We start from the raw sequence: 15791 nt of genomic DNA, 5'->3' as shown, positions 1-15791 counted from the left end.
CTGAGCAACTTCACTTTTGCTTTTCACTTTCATGCATTGGAGAAGGAAATGGCAACCCACTCCATTATTCTTGCCTGGACAATCCCAGAGACAGAGGAGCCTGGTGGGCTGCCGTCTATGGGGTCGCACAGAGTCGGGCACTACTGAAGTGACTTAGCAGCAGAAGCAGCATCCAACTCAGTAGAAAAGGGATTCACCAGCAACACAACAGAAGTTTTTATTATCATAATAGAGTATAAAACAATTATAATCTACCGTTATATTGGGGGAAAAAAAAAAACAATGTTAATAAAGGTACAGATTTATACTGCTTTTATTTGGACCAGGTTTGAACATAGCTGGATTATAAACTCTGACGGCAAGAAACTTATTTGCTTGGTCATGCAATATCTAACACTATGTTGAACGTATGGAAGCTACTCAGCTAATCTCTGTGAATTATAAACTATCATTCTTACCTGAAAGGAAATCTTTACTATATATTCATATAAAATTCACCTCTATATATACATTTTGATATTCTGAACTTTGAAGGACATAGGGTCAAGATTAATTGCTCTACTTAGCCAATAAGAAAATGTGACCCATAAATGTTGAATTATATATGAACTTTTGCTACTTAAAGTCTGGCTCTTTGATGAGCAGCAGCATTTCATCACTTTTGATCTTGTTAGAAATGCAAGATGCAGTATTTCAGGTGCATTCCAGATTTACTGCTCAAGAAACTGCATGTTAACATTTCCATCTGATTTCTATGCACATAAAGCTAGACCAAGAATTTCCAAGAATGTTCTTGAATATTGCCTCCTTAATATGCTATGTTTTCATATTCAAAATATGAGAAATTAAGAAAATATTGCAGCTTTTTTTGAATCCAAGATATAACAGAAAAAAGTTTTGCTTATTTCAGTGTATTTTTTCCTCCTTTAGTTATATTATCCAATTTTATTCTCAGAAACTTTTCCTCAGGCAAATAAGCTGAGCATTGTTAGGCGTTTATAAATGATGAATTAATAAAACTACAGATAACTGATTACTGTTTTAACCAACATTAAATGGTGTGTTTGTGACAGACTGTTCAGGTGAGATTTTATACAAGTTTCCTATCAAGGTCTATGAAGGAAGAAATGATTATCTGATTAATTCAAACCCCTCATATGCCCTATCTGAGTTTTTCAAGCTCCTGAACACTCCCCAGTGACAGTTTCACCTCCATTCCACCAAATTCATGAAGAAATTAAAAAAAAAAATAGGGATTTAAACTTGAAGTGTCTGGAGAATTTTGCATAACCCAGTCTGTAGGCTTTAATCTATAAAAGGACCATTTAACTCCTAAATTTCTAATTGCAAACAATGTCTGATTATTTACAATAAACAAAGCAATTGCAGATGTTGTCTTGTCTTCAGTTGAGAATTCAATAATTTAAATTAATTTTTCATGGCAAAATAAAAAGAATTATATATATATAAATATTTTAATCTACAAAAATATGAGATCAGTAGATAATTAAACAAATGTTTCATATCCATGTGCAGAAGAGTATAACTGTGTAGATGAAATTATTGACATCTATTTCCCCATACTAATTTACTACACATTATATTTTATTATTTTATTTTGAATTTTGCTACCTACAATAAAAATATGTTAATTTTATTATATGGTCATTTTTTTTTTTTGGTTCTTCAAAGTATCCCTTATTGTTCCTCCATCTCCAGCAAGTTACATAGAAATGCTTGTACTATTTCTCCATTTATCTTGCATTTGCTAGACGGTATCTAAGGCACAGTCGGTTTCCACAGAGATTAATTTGTCCAAACAGGCCTAAAAATTGGAGTCCAGAAATCACTTGGCAAATTCCGTTTAAACCAAGAACAATAATAAACAGAAAACTGATACTGCAAGTTATAAAAGACCACACAGAGGAAGAATCAAGAATAGAATTGGTGTATGTATATCTGTGAATGCTTCCATTAAACTAGCTTGTAGAAGATTAATGTTTGGTAGGATTTGTACATGTTAATATATGAATGATTCAGCAGAAACTACAAACTTACATTTCACACCAATTATTTTAGAATAAATAATAACTTTAATTAGTTAATGAGTCCGTTATGGCTACTGGGTCAGGCATTAATTTATTTTTAACATTTGAATCTTTGAGAAAAAATTTTCAGCATTAATTTGTCATTCAAATTTCATAACAACATGTTTATCCTTACTGGAAAATTTTAAGGGAATATTCGATGTATGTAAGAAACAATTCACAAATCACTTAGTAGTAGATAATAAAGAGCAATATATATGTTCATTACACAGTTTTCCATTCAAATTTTGAGTTTGATTTAAATAAATCATTTAAACAACAATTTTTGAATGTTTAGTGAAGATAGAAGCAACCTGAGTGGTAGCATTACTGTAGTTTTATTCTTACGCTTTTTTTCATATGTGAAGCTATTAAATGAGCCTTGTCTCTCCTAGGGTTCACATTGTTTGCTGAGTCACTTCAGTCGTGTCCGACGGTATGCAACCCCATAGATGGCAGCCCACCAGGCTCCACCACCCCTGGGATTCTCAAGGCAAGAACACTGCAGTGGGTTGCCATTTCCTTCTCCAATGTATGACAGTGAAACGTGAAAGTGAAGTCGCTCAGTTGTGTCCGACTCTTTTAGTCCCATGATTTTCTTTCTATGTGTGATAAAATTTACCAAGAACTTCGTACTTCTTCATCCTGAACATATATCAGTTCAGTTCAGTCACTCAGTTGTGTCCGACTCTTTGTGACCCCTTGGACTGCAGCACACCAGTCTTCCTTGTCCATCATCAACTCCTGGAGCTTGCTCAAACTCATTTCCATTGAACCGGTGATGCCATCCAACCATGTCATTCTCTGTCGTCCCCTTCTCTTCCTGCCTTCAATATTTCCCAGCATCTTGGTGTTTTCCAATGAGTCGGTTCTTCCCATCAGGTGGCCAAAATATTGGAGTTTCTGCTTCAGCATCAGTCTTTCCAAAGAATACCCAGGACTTATTTCCTTTATAATTGATTGGTTTGATCTCTTTGCAGACCAAAGGACTCTCAAGAGTCTTCTCCAACACCACAGTTCAAAAGCATTAATTCTTCAGCTTTCTTTACAGTCCAATTATCACATCCATACATGACTACCGGAAACAAACAAACAAACATAGTTTTGATTAGATGGACCTTTGTTGGCAAAGTAATGTCTCTGCTTTTTAGTATGCTGTTTAGGTTGGTCATAGCTTTTCTTCCAAGGAACGAGCGTCTTTTAATTTCAAGGCTGCAGTCACCATCTGCAATGATTTTGGAGTCCTAAAAAATAAAGTCTGTCACTGTTTCCATTGTTTCCCCATATATCTGCCATGAAGTGATGGGACCAGATGCCATGATCTTCATTTTTTGAATGTTGAGTTTGAAGCCAACTTTTTCACTCACCTCTTTCACTTTCATCAAGAGGCCTTTAGTTCTTCACTGTCTGCCTTAAGGGTGGTGTTATCTGCATATCTGAGGCTATTGATATTTCTTTCTGCAATCTTGATTCCAGCTTGTGCTTCATCCAGCCCAACATTTTGCATGATGTACTCTGCACATAATTTAAATAATCAGGATGACAATATACAGCCTTGAGGTACTCCTTTCCCGATTTGGAATCAGTCTGTTGTTCCATGACCAGTTCTAAGTGTTTCTTCTTGACTTACATAGAAATTTCTCAGGAGGCAGGTAAGGTGATCTGGTCTTCCCATCTGTTCATGAATTTTCCACATTTGGTTGTGATAGAGTAAGTAATGAAATTTGAGGTTTGAGGATGAAATTATTTAAAACATAAGAAGAATGTTTGAAATTAATGCATTTTTATTTCAGTGACCAAGGATATCTTCTGAGTCAAACTGCTTATGCACACAAAAGGATATATGAATGTATTTTTAGAAGCAAAGTAGGTTGTTTAACAAGTGATTACATGCATCATATATGATTATCTCTACTATCTCGTTTTATTTAAATGAATTTTGACTCTGTTCTTTAACACAACCATTGTAAACGTCTCAAAAAATACTTTATCCTTCTTAACACAAACTTTTCAAGGAAAACGTGCATGACTTGTCATAAGCAAAAGTACTTAAATTGTAAAACTCCAGTTCCTAAGGAAAAGAGAGATTAAAATAACCAACCCAAATTTTCAAAGTACACTGACAACTCAGGAGGATGGGTTATGTTACGGGAGTTTTTATATCAGATGGTGACTGCAGCCATGAAATTAAAAGACGCTTACTTTTTGGAATAAAAGTTATGACCAACCTAGATAGCATATTCAAAAACAGAGACATTACTTTGTCGAGTAAGGTCTGTCTAGTCAAGGCTATGGTTTTTCCTGTGGTCATGTATGGATGTGAGAGTTGGACTGTGAAGAAGGCTGAGCACTGAAGAATTGATGCTTTTGAACTGTGGTGTTGGAGAAGACTCTTGAGAGTCCCTTGGACTGCAAGGAGATCCAACCAATCCATTCTGAAGGAGATCAACCCTGGGATTTCTTTGGAAGGAATGATGCTGAAGCTGAAACTCCAGTACTTTGGCCACCTCATGAGAAGAGATGACTCATTGGAAAAGACTCCAATGCTGGGAGGAATTGGGGGAAGGAGAAGGGGACGAGCGAGGATGAGATGAGTGGATGGCATCACGGACTCGATGGAAGTGAGTCTGAGTGAACTCCGGGAGATGGTGATGAACAGGGAGGCCTGGCATGCTGCGATTCATGGGGTCGCAAAGAGTCGGACACGACTGATCGGCTGAACTGAACTGAACTGAAGGGTGGGTGGCAATTCACCAGCATCTTCATAGCTAAGGGCTTGAAAAATCTGCCTATAGCATTTGAGAAGCATAATGTATATACTTAAATGGAAATTTATGCCTATATATTTTCAACACAAATATTTCCATATCCTGGAAAGTACTGAGGTGTCCACTAAATTTGAAATTTCAAACTTAAACCATCTTCTTGGAGAAAAACAATACTCTATATCAATGTCTTTCAATGAATTATGTGGAAAAGTTAATACATTTCAACTTATTTTCCTTTAGCAAACTATTGAAGTAGTACTGTTCATATTCACGTTTTGATGTGTTTGTTGTATAGGGAACAATGAAAACAATTATTTTTTGTGCTTTCTAATTAATTCTTCTATCTTTTTATACTAAGTCTAATTGTATTCCCATTTCTTAACCCTTGTTTCTGTAACAGACCAAATAATATAATATTAATTCTATTATATACAATGAATCCATGCCTTTTAGCACATGAAGTTTTAAATATTTTCAATTTAGAATAGGAATCAATATTTTTGTTATGCTGTTTTTCCAAAACTACTTATTTGTTAATATTGATTTTCTATATCTCAACTGATGGTCTTATGAAAAAAAATCAACTTTTGAATATGATTTTTTCATTTTAATAAAAGTCCACATATGTCTAACTCTGTGGTCTTAAGTCTGATTTCCCTGGGGAATTATCATCATGCATCTCACATTGTCACTCACCTACACCATTGAACTTATTATAAAATAATCTGCAAAACAATATAAGTTATTTATGTGTCATAGGGCAGATTTGTGATAAACTAAGTTGCAAAATAATTAATTTTTGATATTTATCCTGTCTCTAATAACATGAGTCTAATTCCACCAGATTTAATTTTAAATAAGGAAGTTACATTCCTCTCCTTATATCATATATAAATCCCTCACACATTCCTCAGTTGAATACCATTTATGACACTATGTGTTTTTTTTAATAGAGAATGAAAATGAGAATATTTTTCTGTAAGCCACTGAACTAGTTACCAGAAGTCATTATGATCCTCTATTCAGATCAAGATTTGAAAGCCATTTCAGTATGTGCAAATTAAAATAACTAACCATCTTCTAACAACTTTCAGAGAAAATAATTCTCTATAAAAAATGAGGAATGACTCCATAATGTTAATGATAGTGAAAGTGAAAGTCATGTCTGACTCTTTGCAACCCCATGGACTGCATAGTCCATAAAATTCTCCAGGCCAGAATACTGGTGTGGGTAGCCTTTCCCTTCTCCAGGGAATCTTCCCAACCCCGGGATTGAACCCAGGTCTCCCACATTGCAGGCAGATTCTTTCCCAGCTGAGCCACAAGGGAAGCCCAAGAATACTGGAGTGGGTAACTTATTCCTTCTCCAGCAGATCTTCTTGACCCAGGAATCGAACCAGGGTCTTCTGCATCGCAGGTGGATTCTTTACTAACTGAGCTATGAGGGAAGCCCCAATGTTAATGATCCACATTATGAAAATATACTCTACAGTAGTGAAACCCAACAAATTGTGAGCAGACATAGTGATTTTAAAACCCATTTAGCTGTTGAGGCCCTTCTAGTCTTTACAAAAGTATGGTGCATCTATGTATGCATGCTAGTTAGGGGCAAGGGAAGGGCAGAGAGGGAGTGTAGAAGGAGTATGGTGACTCATAGGCATAGCTTCTGTAAAGCTCTTCTCAGAAGTAGGAGAAGTTAATCTTCCAAATCTCAGCACTGAGTCCTTTAAGTGGCAACCAAAATGAAGCTCAGTACCTGAAGCTACAAACAGGGAAGAAAGAGAGGATGCAGGAAGAAAAAATAAGTTCCTACTATAGTTCGGTGATTCAGCCCTTTGAATGGCACCACTTTGAAGTCACTTAAAATTCAAGAGGACTATAGTACAGTATATACTTGAATATATATTTAAGGAGAGCTTATACTCTCATAATAGAAAAAAAAGTAATATTAGATGGGAAAAACCATGGTATTTATAAGACTGTTTATTAATGATTCAATCTACTTGAATTCACTGATTTAGCTGTTTGCTTTGATATTTTTAATGCCAAAAGTTATAAGATTATACTCCTACTTAGTTAGATTGCCAACTTGACTGTTAGTATGATTATTTTTTAAGCTTTATTGATAAATAATATGCAAAAATTGCACACTTTTACTGTATACATTGATGAGTTAGACATATCCATACAGCCATGTTGCTATCACACTACTGAAGGTGATCAGCCCTGGAATTTCTTTGGAGGGAATGATGCTGAAGCTGAAACTCCAGTACTTTGGCCACCTCATGTGAAGAGTTGACTCATTGGAAAAGACTCTGATGCTGGGAGGGATTGGGGGCAGGAGGAAAAGGGGACGACAGAGGATGAGATGGCTGGATGGCATCACTGACTCGATGGAGGTGAGTCTGAGTGAACTCCGGGAGTTGGTGATGGACAGGGAGGTCTGGCGTGCTGTGATTCATGGGGTTGCAAAGAGTCGGACACGACTGAGCAACTGAACTGAACTGAACTCAACTGAAGGTACTAAAAATTACATCACCACCAAGTTTCTTTTTTATTTTTTGTGTGGTAAGGATGCAGTATGACTAGGTTTTTGTCATCATTTTTAACAGAACATGGTAATAACAAAATCAGAAAATTGCTATAAAGTTTACAAAACGTCCTCATTTATTCATCAAATATTTATGCATTGGCTACTTAGTGTCATTTGCTGTATTTTTTGTCTGAGATATAGCAGTATACAAGACGATGGTCATTTTTTGCTCTCAAGGAGCTTAGTCTTTAAATAAATGACAGATTTTAAAAAATAACATAAATAATCAATTTAAATAAAGATTAATACCACAAAAATGAACTATGAGGTGCTTTTCACAAGACTGTAATCTGGGAGCCTTATGTTGCTTGGAGGTTGATCAGGAAATGCATCCCCTATCTCTTTGAAATCTACAAACTCTACGGGGTAGTAAAGCCAGTACTATTATTAACTCTACTTTGAACAAGTGCTAACTGAGATCTAAGAAAGTGGCAAAATAAGAATTCAAGTCTAGATCTTTAAAATTTGTACTATACCATGCTCCTTTCCTGACAGAAATAATTAGGTAATTGAATAATATGATGAATCTCCTCTAAAATCAATACTCCTGAAAGATTTGTATCATATCAGAAGCTTTTTTATTTTTTTTCAAATCATATCTCCAGTTTAATATCTTATAAGTAAGTTATCTTCACTTAGGTTATTCAGTTACTAGAACGAATGAATGTTTGGATCTTTAAATACTCATGTTAGTTTTTATGAAAGCAATAAATCTAAAGTTAGAAAATAATTCCAATATTTGCATAAATGAAGTAAAACCTTTTCTTCCTGTACCTTATCTTTCTTTTGCCATGATATATACTCTCCAAACAGTCTCTTAAAAGTAGAATATACAATAAAAGAGAATAAAAATATATATTTTATCTTATCAAAAAGTGAAATAAAAAGCAAAAGAAGAAAAAACATACAGATAAACAAAACCAAAGAGGTAGGATTATATTATTATTATTATTATTATTATTATTATTATTATTTGCAGCACTCTAGAATGGTAGACAACAGCAGTTAGGATGAGGGAAAGTGGAAATGTATTTTACTTTTTGTTATTCACTGCAAAATCTGTTGGAAACTCAAAAGAGAAACCTACTCTATGAGGCAATACTTCCACCAATACTTAAGTGTTCACAGTGATGAAAAATCAACAGCAGCACCAGAGGTAAGAAAAAATCAATACTACATTGAATAAAAGTTAAAGCTGAAAGTAGAATTATTCTTTTTCAGAGCTAACTTTATAAAATGGATGAAGATGAGTTATTTAGCATTTGCAAGGAATAAGACCATGGTGATAACTGCTATCATGTCTTAATTATGTTATAACTGTGGCAGAGTCTGTGGATTCAAACAATGGTCCAAGTTGGTAAAGAATTAGTCAGTTAAGCTATTTGACAGATTTGACTATTTTGCTGATTGGACTTACTAGTTAAAGAAACATTTTATTTGGCTGCCTCTTGCAACTAAGACATTGTTTTAATATGAATTTTGCCTTGTTCCATGTGCATCAGATTACACCTTGAGTACTGGTATACCCAGAACTTAGTTCTGGGTCCCATCATTATGTGCCTAGTAACATTTCAATTTTAGCAATCAGGTAATTATGTGTCTTTTAGAAAAAAAAAATCATCTCATCTTTGGTTTTGCTTTATTTTTCATTACATATGTTAGGTGCTGAAGAAGGGAACCATAATCTTCTCTATATGTAAGGTCTCTAAAAGTCTAATTCAGTTATTATTGCCACACTTGCAAAGTCACTTCACACTTCAATTGATAAATTTAACTCTATCCAAAGGAGTATAAATTTTCAGTCAGTCATTATAGAAAAGACTTGAAGTAGTAAAAGGGTGAATAAGATAATGGAGCTGACACTAGCCCACATCACATGGGAAGACTTAAAGAAAATATAGAATATTTAGCTTGGGAAAATATTACTTTGTGTAACAAAGGCAAGGACAACGTGGTGGGGGGAGCAAAAGAGAGGTCTCCAAATGTCTGAAGGGTCATTATGTAGAAGGATTAACTTGATCTTTATGGCTTTATGGCATAATTATGGCATAATTCTTTATGGCAGAATTAAATCAATAGTTGGGAGTTAAAAGGAGACGAACTTTGCGTAAATTCAAGCAAGTACTTTCTAATAGTCACAGCTAACCAAAGATGGAATGCAGTGTCTCAAGATTTAGCAGATTCTTGATCAAGTGAGATATTCTAAGGTCTTGAATAACTGTATATAGGGCTTTTAGAGAAAATAATCAAATGTTAGCAAAGCAAGAAAAATGAGTAAAATGCAAAAATGTAGTGAATTTTCATCTAGGTAAATTTATCCTTTTTTTCAGTTTAAAAATGTCTTTTCCATTTTGAAATGATGCTGTTAGATAGAAAAAATAATGTTTGATGTTCTTACTTAACAAACCAAGATGGCAACTCAGTGTTCAGTTTAGTTCAGTTCAGTCCCTCAGTCGTGTCCGACTCTTTGTGACCCCATGAATCGCAGCATGCCAGGCCTCCCTGGCCATCACCAACTCCCGGAGTTCACCCGAACTCATGTGCATCAAGTCGGTGATGCCATCCAGCCATCTCATCCTCGGTTGTCCCCTTCTCCTCCTGCCTCCAATCCCTCCCAACATCAGGGACTTTTCCAATGAGTCAACACTTCACATGAGGTGGCCAAAGTATTGGAGTTTCAGCCTCAGCATCAGTCCTTCCAATGAACACGCAGGACTGATCTCCTTTATTTTTTTAAGTTTATTTTTATTTATTTTTTTGGAGGTTAATTACTTTACAATATTGTATTGGTTTTGCCATACATCAACATGAATCCGCCACAGGTATACACGTGTTCCCCGTCCTGAACTCCCCTCCTTCCTCCCTCCCTGTACCATCCCTCTGGGTCATCACAGAATGGACTGGTTGGATCTCCTTGCAGTCCAAGGGACTCTCAAGCGTCTTCTCCAACACCACAGTTCAAAAGCATCAGTTCTGTGCTCAGCTTTCTTCACAGTCCAACTCCCACATCCATACATGACCACTGGAAAAACCAGAGCCTTGACTAGACGGATCTTTGTTGGTAAAGTAATGTCTCTGCATTTCAATATGCTATCTAGTTTGGTCATAACTTTCCTTCCAAACAGTAAGTGTCTTTTAATTTCATGGCTGCAATCACCATCTGCAGTGATTTTGAAGCCCCAAAAAACAAAGTCCGACACTGTTTCCCCATCTATTTCCCATGAAATGATGGGAGCAGATACTGTGATCTTAGTTTTCTGAATGTTGTTCTTTAAGCCAACTTTTTCACTCTCCTCTTTCACTTTCATCAAGAGGCCTTTTAGTTCCTCTTCACTTTCTGCCATAAGGGTGGTATCATCTGCATATCTGAGGTTATTGATATTTCTGCTGGCAATCTGGTTCCAGCTTGTGCTTTTTCCAGCCCAGCATTTCTCATGTTGTACTCTGCATATAAGTTAAATAAGCAGGGTGACAATATACAGCCTTGACATACTCCTTTTCCTATTAGAACCAATCTGTTGTTCCATGTCCAGTTCTAACTATTGCTTCCTGACTTGCATATAGGTTTCTCAAGAAGCAGGTCAGGTGGTCTAGTATTCCCATCTCTTTCAGAATTTTGCATAGTTTATTGTGATCCACACAGTCAAAGGCTTTGGTATAGTCAATATAGCAGAAATAGATGTTTTTCTGGAACTCTCTTGCTTTTTCGATGATCCAGCGGATGTTGGCAATTTGATCAAACTCACCGTTAGTCCTCTGATAAACATTTGCAAAATAAAAGAAAATTTATTGGCCTGTGGAACTGAAGCATAGGCCAGATGACACTCAAGATTTTATCCTATGTTAAGTGTCTATGGTTAAAATTTTTGAGAGAGTGACAATAATGAGTGGAAGACTCTTCATTATCATTAATAACTTTATATGAATGAACTTAACATTGTTTTTTTTCATCTTTTGACTATGCTTGATCCATCTGAAGGTTCAAAGCTTCTAGCTAGGAAAAGAAGTATTGCAAAGAGAGGCAAAGAAATCAGGAGATATCTTAGTTAAAGACATAATGTTTATTGGTGATTTAGTCACTAAGTCATGTCCAACTCTTGCAACCCCATGGACTGCAGCCTGCCAACCTCTTCTGTTCATTCTAGGAAAAAAAGTATTGCAAAGAGTTGCAAAGGAAACAGGATATATGCAACTTAAACATGTACTGCTTCAAAATTTTGCTATTGCTAATTATGTTATTTTCCACTGTCTTACTACATCTTTTTTTAACTTCTCTGTGAAGTATTTTTTTGCATTAATGTTTTTACTATTTAAAATTATTTAATTAGAAGCTGTCATGAAAAAATGGGTCAGTGTTACTAGTGAGCAAATGATTTCATGTATATAATGGAATCATTTGTGAAATTTATCTGTGGTATCAGAGTCTTAAAACTGTTATTTTACTCTTTTATTTAAAACCTTGTATTCTTGGTTGGTAGTTCACTGTGTTGAATGAATTATGCTCATCAGATCACAACTATTTCCCAGATAAGACCTTATTTTTGATCTATAAGTAAAAATGGTTGAAAATTTCATATCTGAACACAGATACCTCATTTGTATAAAAACATTAGTTTTGACATACAGTAACAAGAGGTTTTTTAACACCTCATAATTTCATGTACTGTTTTTATTTGTCAATTTTATTAAAGATACAAAGGTAGGAGTTTTTACTCTTTCTGTTGCTTAGGTCTTGAGTTAATGCTACCTTTTAGCAAGACTTTATTTTCTTGATAAAAACAAATGCAATTTAGAATTTAAGATTGTATGATATGTTTGTGGTTGTCGGAAAGCTTTATTTAAAAAAAAAAAAAGTTCAGTTCCTTTTTCCTCCTTAAAAGATGAGGCAAAACATCTTAAGGTAGAGCCTGTTAAAATATTTTTCTAAAGATGGTTTATTAAGAACTATTATGTAATATATGTTAAATACTTCAAATATGAAAATACTTGTCACTCAACAAAACTTAGCTTCAAAGCTATCTTTATTCATTATTTTTTTCCCTAAATAGTAGACATTAAATAAACTTGGTGTGGTCCAATACATTGTATTTAATTCCTCCCTTTGTACAGATAAGAATGTGACAACATCACTACAAGTCCCATGTGTTGAATTTCCCATGAATAAAAGAGGGGAACTTGGTAATCAAAGTTGGAAAGTCTAGATGAATAAAAATACCACAGCTAAATCTACTTCTCTAAGATGGTTTCCAAAAGCAGAACCTTTCCAATTTTGAAACTGCCCATTTACCTTTCATTCTTTAAAAAAATGCTAATAAAAGTGAAAGTAAAGGAAGACATTTTATTTCACTTATTAAAAATATCCCCCAAATCTGTTCCATCAAAAGGTGACATATTCAAGTTTTATTTTTTATCAGATTATGAACTACCAACTGGTATCACTACAAAGTAGTGAAAAAGCTGACCAACTGAGAATTAAGAACCAGAATGAAATCTAGTAACACAGTTGCTTTTCTATGCATTTGACTTTTTCTTTTTATGGATACAATTTAAACTTTGTGAGATGTCTTTTCTGTGCCATATCACATGGTTTCTGTGATTTTTAGTCCCCCTGCCAGGAATGGAACCCAGGCCCCTGGCAGTGAGAGCACAGAGTCCAAACCACTGGAGGACCAGAGAAATCTTAAGATTTCCTGCTTTTACAATTATGCTTTCAACTCTTGCCTGAATATTTCACATGGACAAGTAGAAACTGCCTCTATTGGGCTGCAGTTAATTCAATATTCTGTCAATCCTCCAATAATCATCAAATATATATGCTACTATGCTCTAGAGGCTTCCCAGATGGCTCAGTAGCTAAAGAATCTACCTGCAGTACAGGAGACACAGGAGACATGGGTTCAATCCCCAGGTCAGGAAGATACCCTGGAGAAGGAAATGGCAACCCACTCCAGTATTCTTGCCTGGAAAACCCCATGGACAGAGGAGCCTGGCTACAGTCCAAAGAGACACAATGAGTCAGAAGTGACTAAGCATGTATGCATTGGCTGTAGGCCCTCCTCCCACCCCGTCACCCCCTCATCCCACTCCCCATGCTCTAGGGGAACAAAGATGAATAAGGAGTGGACCTTCTTCCCAGGGAGCTCAAGTTTGATGGTCTGATTAGAGACATACTGATAAGTAAATAGTTACAAAATCTTTAATCTGAGAATCAACAACCCTTCAGTATGTTAACTGAGCAAAATCAACTGTGGGAAGTATCGGTTAAATTGGAAGGCAATTTTTCTCTTTTAGACTTTCATAACTTATTGTACTTGGTGCTTCTCAGGAAATGTGATTGTTAAACTTGGGGGAAAAAAAGAGCACTTTGTTTTGATAGCCCTCTTCTTGCCCCATGACCTGCAGATAGCAAATAGCATCTTTTCTAATTTCCTCCCAAATCTAAGCTGTTGGTAACTTTGAGCTGCTGAAGTGAATTCTCTCCATGCACTCAAGCAAAATTAGAACAAAATACATGTTTGTTTTCCCTCTAATTATATCAATAGGGATCAGCACAATGTCTAATTCATTATAAGCCATTACTAAATGGCTATTGAATTAATGAATATTTGATTAAAATATAATATCTAATATGGTTAGGATTTTTTTAAAGGAAGGGCCTTTAAGATTGTTCATCCAATTAATTTATAGGTGTTTGGAAGAAATAGGGGAATTATTTAAATGTAGGTACCTTCCTTAAGTGCTTTGCCTCTACCACTTGTCCCTGTGCTTGTGCAATGCATATAAGAAGAACGAGGTCAGAGAATGTTTTGAAATGGTAGAGTAGAAGGATGAGCAATCTCCTTTAGTGAGAGCATCAAAATTACAACTATTAATAGCTGTTGAACAACAATTGACAAGAGGATGCTGGAACCCACCAAAAAAGATACCCCATGTTCAAAGACAAAGGAGAAGCTGTATAACCATGATAAAATCAAATCTCATACCTGCTAGGTGGATGAACCACAGTCTGAAGAACAGTAATACCAAAGAAGTTCCCTCACTCTTGTGAAGGTTCTGAGCCTCATGTCAGGCTTCCCAGCCCAGGGATCCAGCAAAGTGATTAGGATTCTCCAGGGAATCTAACTTTCAAGGTCAGTGGGATTCAATTACAGGACTTCCACAGGACAGGGGAAACAGAGGCTCCACTCTTGGAGGGCACAAACAAAAACTTGTGTGCACCAAGACCCAGGGGAAAGGAGCAGTGACTCCACAGGATGCTGAACCAGACATATCTGCTAGTGTTGGACGGTCTCCTGTGGAGGAAGGAGTAAACAGTGGCTCACTACAGAGATAGGGACACTGGTAGCAGTAGTCCTGAGCAGTGTCCCTTGGCGTGAGCCCTCTTGGACATTGACATTAACTCTACCATAGAGACTCCAGGCCTGGGTTGCCTGAGGTTACACAGCTTAATAGGAGGGAGTGCAGCCATACCCATACGCAGACAATCACATTAAAGTTTTACTGAGCATGGTGCTGCCCACCACAGCAAAACCTAGATTTTCCCACCACCAGTCCCTCCCATCAGGGAAGCTAACAGGGAAGATTAAGCAATCCTCTTAGTCTTATCCTCCAGAAGGCAGATAGAAGAAGCAATAAAAACTACAACCCTGCACCACCAGAACAAAAAACTCATCACAGAAAGTCGACCAAAACGAAAAGGAACAGAGTGATGTCCCAGTGATGCCATCCAGTCATCTCATCCTCGGTCCTGCCTTTCTCCTCCTGCCCCCAATGCCTCCCAGCATCAGAGTCTTTTCCAATTAGTCAACTCTTCACATGAGGTGGCCAAAGGACAGGAGTTTGAGCTTTAACATCATTCCTTCCAAAGAAATCCCAGGGCTGATCTCCTTCAGAATGGACTGGTTGGATCTCCTTGCAGTCCAAGGGACTCTCAAGAGTCTTCTCCAACACCACAGCTCAAAAGCATCAATTCTTCAGCGTTCAGCCTTCTTCACAGTCCAACTCTCACATCCATACATGACTACTGGAAAACCATAGCCTTGACTAGACGGACCTTAGTCGGAAAAGTAATGTCTCTGCTTTTGAATATGCTATCTAGGTTGGTCATAACTTCCCTTCCAAGGAGTAAGGGTCTTTTAATTTCATGGTTGCAGTCACCATCTGCAGTGATTTTGGAGCCCCCAAAAATAAAGTCTGACACTGTTTCCACTGTTTCCCCATCTATTTCCCATAAAGTGATGGGACCGGATGCCATGATCTTCATTTTCTGAATGTTGTTCTTTAAGCCAACTTTTTCACTCTCCTCTTTCACTTTCATCAAGAGGCTTTTTAGTTTCTCTTCAC

The 15791-nt window shown here is 36.3% G+C and overlaps 1 long non-coding RNA gene across 1 annotated transcript in view; it reads left to right on the top strand.

Moving 5' to 3' along the window:
* The window catches only part of LOC132658848 (uncharacterized), a 61018-nt gene extending 55534 nt beyond the window's left edge, over window positions 1–5484 (top strand). Inside the window, exon 4 of the long non-coding RNA XR_009598924.1 lies at window positions 2483–5484. This is a non-coding gene — a long non-coding RNA (uncharacterized LOC132658848). The remainder of the gene's footprint in view (window positions 1–2482) is intronic.
* Window positions 5485–15791: the final 10307 nt, after the last annotated feature.

Source organism: Ovis aries, chromosome X (assembly GCF_016772045.2).
Source record: "Ovis aries strain OAR_USU_Benz2616 breed Rambouillet chromosome X, ARS-UI_Ramb_v3.0, whole genome shotgun sequence".
NCBI lineage: Eukaryota > Metazoa > Chordata > Mammalia > Artiodactyla > Bovidae > Ovis > Ovis aries.
The sequence above is the reverse complement of the archived record's forward strand: the minus strand, read 5'-3'. Positions and strand labels throughout refer to the sequence as shown.